The 13376-nt window shown below is 38.9% G+C and overlaps 1 protein-coding gene and 1 long non-coding RNA gene across 2 annotated transcripts in view; one reads left to right on the top strand and one right to left on the bottom strand.

The window, feature by feature from the left end:
• Positions 1-6427, top strand: part of LOC117801534 — a 45684-nt gene extending 39257 nt beyond the window's left edge. Inside the window, exons 5-6 of the long non-coding RNA XR_004624151.1 lie at positions 3796-3837; positions 6235-6427. This is a non-coding gene — a long non-coding RNA (uncharacterized LOC117801534). The remainder of the gene's footprint in view (positions 1-3795; positions 3838-6234) is intronic.
• CYYR1 (cysteine and tyrosine rich 1) overlaps positions 1-13376 on the bottom strand; it is a 99969-nt gene that overhangs the window by 49526 nt on the left and 37067 nt on the right. The gene's annotated exons all lie outside the window — the stretch shown is intronic.

Raw genomic sequence — 13376 nt, 5'->3', positions numbered from 1 at the left:
GCACACACAGACGCAGACACAGACACGGATACGCGCAGCTTGAACTTATCTCTTATCTCACATCTGTCTCCCCATGAATCTACTTCTTGTTCAGATTTGACAGTATCATGCTTGTCTTTAATAAACACCATCAATGGTTTTCCTCCATGGCCTGCGTATCATTCACATTGAGTCTAGATTGGGGCTGGCAAACAATAACCTAAGGGCCAAATCTGGTCTGCTGCCTATTTTGTATGCCTTTTTTTTTTTTTTTAACATTTTTAAGATGTTGGAAAAAATGAAGAGAATAATATGTTGTAAAATTCAAATTTCAGGGTCCATAAATAAGGTTTTATTGGAACACATCCATATTCGTTTATTTACATACTGTCTGTGCATTTTGAGGTCAAAGGCAGAGCTGAGTACTTGCAACGCAGACCACATGGCCTGTGAAGCCTAAAATATTGACTATCTGGCCAAATAAAGCAGAAGTTTGCCAACTCCCAGCGTGTAAGAATGGACCTCCTGGGGTTGGATAGTGCCCAGCCTGTGTGGCTATATCCTAAACCTTGATCTCTAATACTCATCATATGAATACTCATCTCTAATACTCATCTAATACTCATTCCCTAGCCAGGCATTCAAGATTTTCCATAAGCTAGGCCCAGACCAGGTTCTGTCCAGGCTTCCCATCCTCTACTTACTCTTTTCTTGGTGCCCTATGTCTGTTTATGTTGCTTCTGTGTTCTAGCTGCGTGCTCTCCTTTATCTGTTGGTTGATATCAAGCACTGAAAGCCCAGCTCAGACTTCACTTTGAACATGGCCGCTCAGAAATGTGCCTACCTAATCTGATTTCCTGCTTCTATGAATTCGCACGGGGTTTGGACGTTCTCTGACACACTTCCTGTATCCTGCCTTGCACTATACCTCGTCATGCACTTGTGTTATTTCCCCTGCTTTGTCATACAATACGTAAGTGTAAGGAATTGCCTTAGTTACCTTTGGCCCTTTTAAGAATGGTGTGGGTGTGGACAGGCCTGGTACAGATCCCTGTAGACTGAGAGACTAGCGCCAGGAACCATGCCAGGCCTCTGCACACACACAATCACATACTTCCTTAGTTGCAGGGTCCAAGGAAATTCCAGTGGCATGGCAAAAGACCCAAGTTAGTGCTCTAATAAAACGGCTGTGGGGAGGGGTGGCTCAGTTCCATAAAAACAAACAAAATCTTTGAAGGGCACAAGCCTAGGACCCAATCCAGAATCAGGAAATACGTTAAATAACAGACAGGCCCTACACATTGGCAACATTCAATACATGTAGCAAGATTCCATTCACCAGACGAGGATCCAGAACAACAGAGCCAATAGAAAAGGGGATAATGTGAAGCAGTGGAGTTTGGCCAGGAGAAAACAGGAGCCAGGTCTGAGAAAGACCAGGGTTCTAAAGAGGTGATTGGGCAAAAGTCCAAAGACAGAAATCACACTCAAGGTCAGAGCTAAGCTGTTACCAGGACCATGACTGGAGCTGCGTCCCGAATATTGGGTAAGGATTCCTTAAATTATTCTTGCTGAGGCTTAGACGTAATTCTAGCATAGAATTCTAGCATAGCAGGGAAAGCTATGAAGAAGGCTTCAGTGGCCCTAGCAATGGGGGAAGACAAGAGACCCGGAGGGAGGGACAGAGCAGAGCCTGGGAAAGGCCAGGGTAAGAGGGAGCTGAACAAGCACTAACCACCCGTCAGGCCTGTGGTAAGTCTTTTCCTTACAGTATCTCATTTGGCATGCGCAGGAGCTCTGCAAGGAAGCAGCACATCCCCATTTTACAGAAGAGGAAGTTGTGGCTTAGAGAGATTATAAATAATTAGTGGAGCTGAGGTCTGAAGGCAGACATGAATGAACCCAAACCAATTCCCCCTGCCCCCTACCACAACACGTCTTACTTCTTCAAGAAATATCTATTAAATGAATAATGAAGATAGAGAAATTATAAATGGGCTGTCTTTTTACCATGCAGCATGGTGAATGTGATAACACACATGGCTGTCGCCTGTCATATCACGGGCCCATTGAACTCACAACTCACTCACGGGTACTGTGTCCCGCAGGCCAACATGCACATGAAGGAATCTAAGAACATACTGGTTGTTCGCCTCAGTTGCTTTGGATTTCTGGCCTTCCAAGCCTTTCACAGATTGTCCAAACTTCATTTCCAGACTTATTTTAGTTTGCTCAGTCCTCCTGGGCTACTAACTGTCTTCCAATAAACCCTCGTACACCTTATTCCCTGCCTGTTCCTCAATAAAACCCTCCTTGATCTCTTTATTCAGAAATGCTGTCTCTTTCTTTCTTCCACTCTGACATTTCTTTCTATGCCATTTACGTGGCTCTAAACTTGATCTGAAATAAGAGTTGCATACATACCTAAACTCCGAGAACTTTAGCGTTTGTGTACATCTCTCTACCCACCCCCCACAATGCCTTAGAAGGGCCTTCATGCAAAAGGTGTTTAAAAATAAAAGTCCTTAAGAACAATGTATACATGAAATTTCACTTTCTCATACTCCTCTACCTGGGCATTTTTTTTCCCTCGAAGATTTGTTCCCACACTCACCTTATATTGACTTGGTTCTTTCTGGTCACTGGAATTCTTTAGAATGAAGCAGTTGTACGAAATGGGAGAAGATGGCGTGTTGAAGGTAAACTATGGCTCTGTTTTATACCACCTGCAAAGCCAGTGTGAGGATCTGAGTCTAAAAGTACTTCTCACTACCATCGGATGTACAGACTTATTGGCGTACAATCTGCTTTTCAAAGTCTTTAACAAAATACTGATTTGATCTTATGATCACGTGTTATTTCTAGAAGTACTATTTAAATAACTGTATAATTTCTTTTGTTATATAATTTATATCATTGTGACAGTCTGAAAGTTCACAGGGGCCCCTTGAATGCCAGTTTGGACTACAGGGCAAGACTTAAATTAAGACATTTAAAAAAACATATTAAAAGGGATTTTTTTTTCTCATTTGATAAATATTAATGCATTTATCAATGGACAATCTAAGGGTCCTAGATTATGGTAAAATAATCTTGAGTTTGCAGTGATTACTACTAAAGCTAAAAATATGACATATAGTCTTCTGGAAAGTGTACCTTAAAAATATTAATGACAGAATATCTAAGGATGTCTTCTGCTGGATGATAAGTTCCCTAGTTTTGATATGTTTACAGAGGCTTCCCAAAATGTAATCAATTTTTATTTATCTGTTGTAAATAGACAAAAGTAGCTGTGTATGTTATGTATGATAATGGTCAAGCTTAAAGCCACTTATATTGTCTTCTAGAACGTGTTAAATATTTTAAGGGATATTGCTTTAAAATTCTTTGCTTAACTTAATATTAAGATTATTCTACAAGCTAGCAAGTAATGAAGGGATTCTAGGGAATAATAAAAGAAATGTTTAGCCAGGATTTAGGAATTCACTAGGATAATCTATCCAATTATAAGTTTGACTACGATTGAGGCTAAAAATAATATACCTATCAATAAAATGAATTACAAGAAAGAAATAGAACATCCTGTATGGGATTATCTGAGCCAATTCTTTCTAGAATCCATTTTTTACTTTTCATGTTATTATATGCAGTTTTAATATGGTATTACTTCTAATCTTTCAAGTACTGCTGTCAGATAAACCTAATTATTTCCTAGAAGTGGCTTGCTCCTGAAAGAAAAATGCAGCAGAAAACTTATTCACCCATTTAGATATATTTAGTTTACATTAAAATATTTTGTTCTTTATTCTTTCACAGGAGAGGACTCAGGTGAATGAGGAATCAGACATATCGGCAAAGGTAAGAGTAAGGGTGGGTAGAGGAGGGGGAGGGAATCCCCAAATTTGAGATGGTCTAGACAATTCTTCATTAAACCTCTAAGAGACCCCAGAAAATTTTCACACAGGCACATACAGGTATTTCTTGGGGACTGCTCTGGACTGAGTATTTGTATCCCCTCAAGATTCATATGTTGAAGATCTAATCCCAATGCAATATATTTGAAGGTGGGGCCTTTGAAAAGCAATTAGGTTTAGATGGGGTCATGAAGGTAGAGTCTCCATGATGGGATTAGTCCCCTTAAAAAAAGAGACCAGAGACCTTGCTCTCTCTCCACCGTGTCTCCTGTCTTGCTAGCAAGAAGGCAGCTGTCTGTAAATCAGGAAGAGCGGTCTGACAAAGCACCCAACCATGCTGACTGATCTTGGACTTCCCAGTTCCTAGAACTGTGAGAAATAAATGATGATTGATTAAGCTACCCAGTATGGTATTCTGTTATAGCAGACTGTACAGACCATAACCTGGAGGAATGTCAGTGTTCCTCTCACCTGGCCCTGAGTTCTTGGCTGACAACATCAGTGAACCTCTGTGTCACAGCACCTGTGCTGACTGCACACAATTTGCTGAAGACATTGGATCTTTAACTCTGTGGGTGGGGCCATTCTCTGTGCATTTGTGAGGGCAATGCCAAGACAGTGTCTGGTCCTATGAACTCAGCTCCTAAGTATCTGCAACCATCTGAGAGCCAATCTAGACACCTGACATGGTTGTTCAGGACACTAACTTCTTGAAGTTATTGTTTTAATTTCATTTGTGAAAAGAAGAAATTATGCTATTTTATTCTTTATAGCTCCATACTTTATGATGCTCTCAGACTATTATTCCCCTAATATTCAGCTTTCTGACACACCAACAAATGGTTCCATTTAGTTCCTCATCAAATGATTACCTTAAGAAAGGAAAGGGCTCAGGATCAGGTGTCACTCTGAGTTCAAAAATTAAGCAGTAATTTACATTCTTGAAGGATCGTTGAAATCCTTGCAACAGATGTCTTTTCTCCCCAGACTGAATAGATTTGGTAGAACCATCCCTGTTCCTTTACTCAGGGCTGTCTGTGATCAGTGGCAAACATTTTATTATAGATCCTAAAGTCAGAGGCACCATCAGTTAGTTTTTGTACAGGATCATGTCTTCTTATTCATTGTTGTATCCTCAGGATGAATTAATATGTAAATCTTAGACTGTGTAGTCGATCCATTCACTCATTTGATTCAACAAATATTTATCAAGAGCCTACCATGTACCAAGTACTATTTCAAATGTTTGGAATACATTATTATGATACTTGTCCTTGAAGAGATTACATTTTAGAAGGAGTAGGGGAACAAGCAATAAACATAATAAAGTATAAATATTGTCAGAAGATATTAAGTTCTACAAGGAATAAAAGAATAAGTCAGCAGGATAAGGAAGATCAAAGGAAAGGATGCAAGTGAGTTGACACACAAAAACTTGAAGGTGGTGAAGGAGTTGGCCAAGCAGACACCCGGAAAAGGACATTTCAGGCAGGTGGCACAGCCAGCACAGGAGCATAAATTGTGTCTCATATACTCAAGGAAGTCACTGTGGCTGAAGGAGAGTGCCTCAGGGGGAAAATGATAGGAGATGAGGTCAGAGGTTAAGAGGTGAGGTCTAGAGGGACTTGCAGACCATTTAAGAATTTTGCCTCTTGCTCTGTATGGACATAGAGAACTGCTAAAGGGTTCTGGGCAGAGGACTGACGTGATCCAGCATCGGGTTTTGGAAGGAATTTCTCTGGTTGCTGGGCTGCGAAGAGACTGCCAGGAGGGAGGGTAAACTGAGAAAGTGAAGTAGGAGACGATTGCAGTAATCCAGGTGAGAGGTATTTTCAAGAGCTGAAGTCAGCAACCTTGCTTCTCCATGAATTAACCTATCAGTGGTATCTAGCTGACTGAAATTACTTTATATGTATATTAAAGAAATCTAGTTAAATAGAAACAGCTCTGCCAATACATTTTTACCTAGTGACATGCTCAGGTATTTTCTTAATACATTTTGTAAGCAGGTAGTACACTGAATGGACATTAAATTCAAACAAATTCCAGTAAGAACCATCAAGACTAACTCATCTGAAAGGAACATTCAAAGTCACATCAATTGATAATAGCTAATAATGGCCTTCTTTAATTTGTTCTAATTTTGACCAAGTAATAATATTTCCATCTATTTTTTTTAAAAGAATCCCTGATGGACTGCTATCTCTGTTGAACTCTTGAGTATATCTCATTCCAAAGAGAATGATCAACAAAATATTGTTTTACTGGATGCTGGATACATGCTTATACATCCTGATAAACCTACTCATAGCTCATCTGTGACATAACTTCTAAATTACAGGCAAAGAAGAAAACAGGAAGAGATAGACTAAAATCTTTGTTCCTGTTTGGAAGAAATTCAATTCATTGCTTTAGCAGATTAAGGTAGGATTTATAATGTTTTTCTCTCTTTTCTTTTTGGAGCTCCTTGTTAGCTGTTTTGTCCTTCGGGAAAGGATATGGGGTGGTATGGATTGAAAAGTTTACACTGTCATCATTTGCAAATGTATTCTATCTGGAATGAAAATTCACATAGTTTTACATTGATGTTGTATTGTTCTATGTGGTATTTTGTCAAAACTGTATGCTGTCTACAACAAATACTTACCTTCACTTATTAACACATTTAAACCAACCACAGTATTAGACGCTTACGCTATGAGAATAGTAACAGTTGGCAATGTGAGCAATACTCCAACTATAAAGATTTACCATATATTATTTTTAAAAGTTTACAGAAGATACTTTAACCTAGTGTTGATCTATTCCATGAAGGTATTTTAATGGGCTTGAAAATCTCCAAAATTATTTGCAAAGCTGTGTATTCATATGAATCTGTCAAATGATCCAAAAGTTTTTATCACGATTTTAAAGGCACCTGTGACAGCACCTCTCTTTGGAAAAAAACAAAGAACTTTAAAAAACACTGACTTAGAAAAATGCACAGATGGTATTTTTTAAGGGTTATTTATATATCAGAAGAGTACTCTCCTAATTTATGAACAGTTTGATTGCTCACAAAATTTAGTTTTGTTTTGACCAAAGTGGACCTTTTGCTTTCACAGCTTGATTTTCTAGAGAAAATACTTTACCTGCTATAAATTTTTATAATGAGATAGGCCTTAATTTATTTCAGTCAGCACTGATGAGCACCTACCACACGGGGGGATACAATGATGAAAAAAGATAAAAAGAACAGGCTTTTGCCCATGAGAATCTCACAGTGTATCAGGAGAGATGGAGACGTAGCGATTGGTCATAATTGTGAAAAATATGATCAGGGAAATTAATTCAAGGGCATTTTTATCCCTGGGATAACTGAATTGGCAGGAAGAAATTGGGTTATGGGTACTGGAAAGATGAATAAGTTTTTTCAGGCCCAGGAAGAAACCTAGAGTGTTTGGGCACAAAGAACAATAGGTATGAAAGTGAGAATATTCAGTTTTGTGAGAATACAGGCTTGGGGGGTAGGCGTCGGGGGTGGGGGGGCTTGGCCAAGAGGAAGTCTGGTAAGGTGAGGCCAGACTATGAAGATCCTTGGGACCACCCTAAGTGTCTGGACTTGAATATGTCAGGTGACGAAGTACTGAAGGTGTCAGACAGAGGAGAGAGAGAATCAAATTATTTTAGAAATCAAACTCTGGTGGATAAGATAAGGCCGGACTGACAATACCAGAAGCTGCTGAAAAAAGATATGCTTGAATTCGTAACAGAATGCAGCTATTCTTGTCTCTCTTTTATTTGCTTCTTTATTTATACACATTTCTTCCTTATTGTAGCCTATAGAAGGGTCACAACTAGCTTTCAAACCAATTCCATGGTCCAGAGAGAAAGGCTGAGTAGTAGCAGAATGGGCAAGATTCACTTCACTGATGTCCTTCCGTGGTTATATCGGATTGAGCTATATTCACTTTCATTATAGGAGTCCAGAATACCTCTAGTCTAGAAGTTTTCTTTTCCTAACATCGTCCACCTAATCTATCAACAATTACTCTTCTTTCTTTCTCCAAAACATATTCTGAATCTGACGTCTCTTTCTTCCCAGGCCATTACCTGAGGAAAAGTCCCCATCCTCTCTCCTGCTCCCCAAGATGGCTCCAAAGTGGGGTTCCTCCTTTCTCTCTTGCCCTTCACAATCTGGTGGCCACATGAAAGTGAATGATTTTTTAAAATAAAATACAAATCAAATCATCTTCCAGAGGCCTCAGCCCTGAAAAACATCTGTGTATTTCTATTCCTTTTTTGTCCGTGGAAATCTTGGTCTTTTATTTTTGAGCCCTGCTACATCTTTTTATTGGCTAAGTGACTGTGTGAGCCCAATGGAAGGTACTTTACCTCTTTGCCTCTTGGTTTTGTATGTTTATTTCGTTTTCATCTTTCAAGTGGTATAACTCTTGAGCTTTCTTCAGGGTTCTAGATATCAAGGAAGGTGAAGGCACTTTAAGATTCAGGAACCCCACTTAGGGACAAATCACATGTCCTCCAAACACTATGGCCCTGTTAATTCTTAAAATCTGCCTGAGCGAAGGCATTCCTATCTGTTCACAAAATAAGCCAAGAGTTCAAGTCAATCAGTCATAATGAATTAGGTAGTAAAGTAAGTTGACCCCTTTAGTGAAGAAGCTCTGGACTCCTCCATTTTTTTTTCTCGCAAATATTGTGTTTATGACATGAATTATCAGAAGTCGGGGAACGGCTGCCCCCCCCCCATAACTTTGTTCTGCCCAGGAAACATAGAAAAGGTCATCTGGACATTTGAAGCAAATTAGAGCCAGAGCAAAGACCAGAAGCATGGCCAATTTCCCACTTTTCTTTGTCCACAGGCCAAAATATGATTCAAGTAAGTAGTCCTGAAAGTAAACTAGGGCTTGGAATTTGAAATTAGCAAGTACAATTTTCTAAAATATTATGGTGTTTTATTTTGCTTTTTCAGGCATGAAGTTGTGTGAGCTCAGTATATTTTAATTATGTAAAATAACCCAATTTACATAACCAATTAAAGTCAAACCACTTTTATTTTCTCAATGAATGTCATATAAACCTTGAAGGTTAGAAAGTCAACCAAAAAAGAGTATCTAATAGGGAGCTCTTTATATCAGCCACGAATCTAGAAATCTTTCCTTTTATGGACAGTTACTTGATTGTTGAATAGTTCTGTTTTCATCAAGTAAAACTGGCCTATGTTGGGATGAATATATTCCATTTCATCGCTGCTTCTGTTCATTTCTTTTATTTTGCATGAATATGGCCAGATGAATCATACATAAAGAAAGCTCAGCTCCTCCAGATCACTGCTATTTTACAAAGAGCTCTGCTGCCAAATTCAAAGCTAAATTCAGGTTTTAGGTATCAGAATCTTTTTATAGGTCCCAGGAGAATATTTCGTTCAAATAATAAAACAGCTCAGCGATCAGAGGTTCTGTTCACCTGTTGTGTCTCCAGAAATATGCTATTCTACAAAGTCTGAGATAATGAAGGGTAAGGCGTTATTATTACCCTTTTTAAAAAAGCTCAGTCGAAGGAATGAACTGTTTTATGAAAACATCATATGGAAACTTCAAGAAATAAACTCTAGCAATTCTATAAAAAAAAAAAAGGTAAAGGAAAAACTTAAAAATCTGGAAATGTTCAGAAATCTGGTTAACTATCAATCAAAAAGAAGCAAACTATTTTGGCAGAGTAGAAACAGAAATAATTTTATGCCAACATATCATTTTGTTAGTAACTAAATTTCTGCTTTTAGCTCAAAGGGTTTGCATTTAAAAGCCTTTGGTTTCTTTTTAAAAATTCCTGTTAAATAATATCTGCCAGAAATCTGTTGATGCAACTTTGGAAAGACCTAAAATGGGAAAAAAAGTGAAAATAAAATCTAAGAGTCAGTTCAATCTACTGGGGTGGTACCATTATTTATATAATCAGGGAGAAGCAATTTCCTAATCGGAAATCAATTTGACCTGTTATTGAGGAGCTTGGTTATTGATTATCTGTGGCCATCAGACAAGAAAGTGTGCAAGAGAAGGAAGAACATTCAAATAAATCTCCTATGCGCCTTTTCAGCAAAGGGTTTCTGGGACAGGCAGGCTAACACCATAAAATTTTGTTGGTTTGGTGTCTAGTTTGCAGGTACCTAGTCCATTATTGAGAGCAAACAAAGGGGCATAGTGAAATTAAAATAATTGTTGAGTCCTTCCTCTCTGTACTTTACAAAGATACTTTACATATTTTACTTATTTCTCACAACAATCCAATAGTTATGCATTGTCGTTGCTCCTTAACATACAAAGAAAGTAAGGCTCAGAGGTGTTTGTTAACTTGCCTAAGGTCCCTGGGTTAGTAAGTGGCAGAGGTGGTGATCTGAATAGGAGTATGCTTAGTTCAAAGCCCATTCTGTGTCCATCACATCAGATTTGGTTACATATGTTCCTTTTGGGTAGTTTTAGAAAGGTAGAAGAGTTTATGAAATAAAGGAGCTTCTGATAAACTGGATAGAAATGACCTTTTATAGATGGAGTATATATGAACATACAACACACATATATAATTCATTATTGATTTAATGAGTGTCATGCATTACATTTGTAAAGTACAAAATTCATGAAGAAAACAGGCAACCACAATTTTTATTTAAATCTTAAAATACAAATGATCACTCTTGGCTTTGCCTAAAACGGATTAAACCTTAGAAAACATGGTTTTGCTGGAGCCAACAGCAGCCATTAGCGTGGGTTAGCAGTAAGTGCCCACTGCTGCAGAGTTGGAAGCTGGCTGGCCCGAGAGTATGGCACGTACAGACCCACATCCTGAAGGCACAGGGCCAATATCATCAGTCTCTATTTTACGTAATTTAAAATTATCAGCTGCAGGTAGAGTTTTTGACAGAGTTCATTGTGGTTCAGTGTTATTGGATTTTATCTTATTAAGCACTTACATCGCTTTCTAGAATGACTGAGGAACAGAGGTATATTTGGAGGCCTTAAGAAGGAGTTAGCTGTTAGGCCTTCGGTAATAATGGATCTTCAAAATAAAGGAGGGGCGACTGGCTGGCTCAGACTCTTGATCTCAGAGCCATGGGTTTGAGCCCCACATTGGAGGTAGAGATTACATTAAAAGAGAAAATCTTTTTAAAAAAAAATGAGGAAACAAAGGATCTTTGAAAGCTCCTTTCCTTTTTTAAAATTAATTAAATTTTTATTGAAGTATAGTTGACACACAATGTTATGTTAGTTTCAGGTGTACAACATAGTGATTCAACCTCTCTATATGTTAGGCTGTGTTCACCACCAGCATCACTTCCATCTGTCACGGTGCGGTGATGTTGCAAAACCATTGACTATACTCCCTATGCTGTACCATTCATAATTTTGACTTATTCATTCCCAAACTGGAAGCTGGTACCCCCCACTCCTTTTCACCCATTTTGCCAATTCCCCCACCACTTCCCCTCTGGCAAACCACCAGTTTGTTCTCTGTATGTATGGGCCTATTTTTGCTTTTGGTTTGTTCATTTGTTTTTTTAGAGTCCACATGTAAGTGAAATCATGTGCTGTTTGTCTTTCTCTGTTTGGCTTATTTGATTTAGCTTAATACCCTGGGTCCATCCACCTTGTTCCAAATGGCAAGATCTCATTCTTTTTTATGGCTGAGTAATATTCCATTGTATGTATATACCATATCTTTATCCATTCATCTATCTAAGGACACTTTGGTTGCTTCCATATCTTGGCTATTGTAAATAATGCTGCAATACATATGTGTGAATATATGTCTTCAAATTAGTGTTTTCATTTTCTTTGGGCAAATACCCATGAAGGCTCCTTTCTTGACAATTTCATGTTACTGTACCGAATGGATTATGGAGAAACACTAATATATATTCTCAGGAATATTGACATGTAAGTATTTGTAAGCAGTTCCACAATGATGGTAAATAAATGAACAAACCCACACTATATCATTTGAGGTACACTGTGAAGCTCAGGTTTGTCAGCCAATTTGCTTGTTTTTGTGTGTTGTAAAAGTCATCAGAGCCGAGAAATACTTATGGAATTCACGCTGTTCACAATCGCCTGAATGATTGTTTTTTGCCATAATAAAGTTATGTTTTATTAATGGAGAAATTTTACTGGTACCTACAGGCTGAGTGTCCTGTTATCTTGTGTGTTTTCTGGGCAATGCTTGGTATGGTTCTGAGAGTGGAACCAACTGCAAAAGTGAAAGTTAGCAAACACTAGTTTATGTAACATAGCCAACAAAAGCCACTTACTCTTTCATGGCAAAAGCTGTAGAAGGTTTTGTTAAGAATTTAGGACTCAGATGTGCTTGCTTTAAGACTGATTCAAATAGGGCACCTGGGTGGCTCAGTCGGTTCAGTGTCTGCCTTCGGCTCAGGTCATGATCCCAGGGTCCTAGGATCGAGTTCCGTGCTGAGCTCCCTGCTCAGTGGGGAGTCTGCTTTTCCCTCTCCCTCTTCCCTTCCCTTCTGCTTGTGCTTGCTCTCTCTCTCTCTCTCAAATAAATAAATAAAATCTTTTTAAAAAAGACATTCAAATAATACAAAATTCAGTATCAAATTCTAAATACATGGAGCTTCAAGTAACCATATCAAGCTATTCACCTGTATTTCTGGCACTATGTCAGAATTTGTCTCAAATCAGTTTAAGGAATTTGTCAACCAGCATCTCAAAATAATGACCTTGCAAAATACTTTGTCAATATTTCACTAATATTACTATGATGTATTGTCATTTGCTTCTTTATTGTCTGATTTCTCCATTACAACTCTTTGAAGAGGCAGCAATCGTGTTATTTCTTTGTACGCTCAGGAACTAGCAGAGTTCTTTTACACGATAGGGGCTTCATAAAGGGCTAATGTTGAATGGGTAAATCAATGAATACGAGTTACCGCTTTCTCATTCCATTACACTCAGCTTCAGAGTCGGTGGCCATTCATAGCCATCTCTACTATGTGTTAATGCACTGGTTATTTTCTTACCCCTCATGACCCGCCTCCTGGCTCAGTAGTCAGGACGCCTGACCCATAACAACTGCATCAATAGACCAACTTGTCTTCTGGCTTCTGCCTGGGTTTAGGCAATGACAGCCGAATGCAGGGGACTGGAGGTTGGAAGGAGAGTGAGAATGAGCCGTGTGATGCTCTGGTTCTGCCTCCAGTCAGTTGCTGCCAGTCGGCTGCCTTCCACAGACAGCCATAGTGCTGGTGAGAGGCCCCTTCCATGCAGCTACTCTGTCTGGATTTGGGTAACTGCTCCCCCTCCTTGTGTTGGGGATGCTCTCAGCTGTTGACAGCCTGGAACACTGCACCATCTTTTGTTGGTTTCTCTAGTTCCTATCTGCACCTTTACGAAGGCTCCTTTTATTCAACTCTCTTCAGTTGCTGGTTTGAATGTGCCATTCCCAGCTGGGACCTTTGGTACCATAATAGCT

The sequence above is a fragment of the Ailuropoda melanoleuca genome, chromosome 1 (genome assembly GCF_002007445.2).
Source record: "Ailuropoda melanoleuca isolate Jingjing chromosome 1, ASM200744v2, whole genome shotgun sequence".
NCBI lineage: Eukaryota > Metazoa > Chordata > Mammalia > Carnivora > Ursidae > Ailuropoda > Ailuropoda melanoleuca.
The sequence above is the reverse complement of the archived record's forward strand: the minus strand, read 5'-3'. Positions and strand labels throughout refer to the sequence as shown.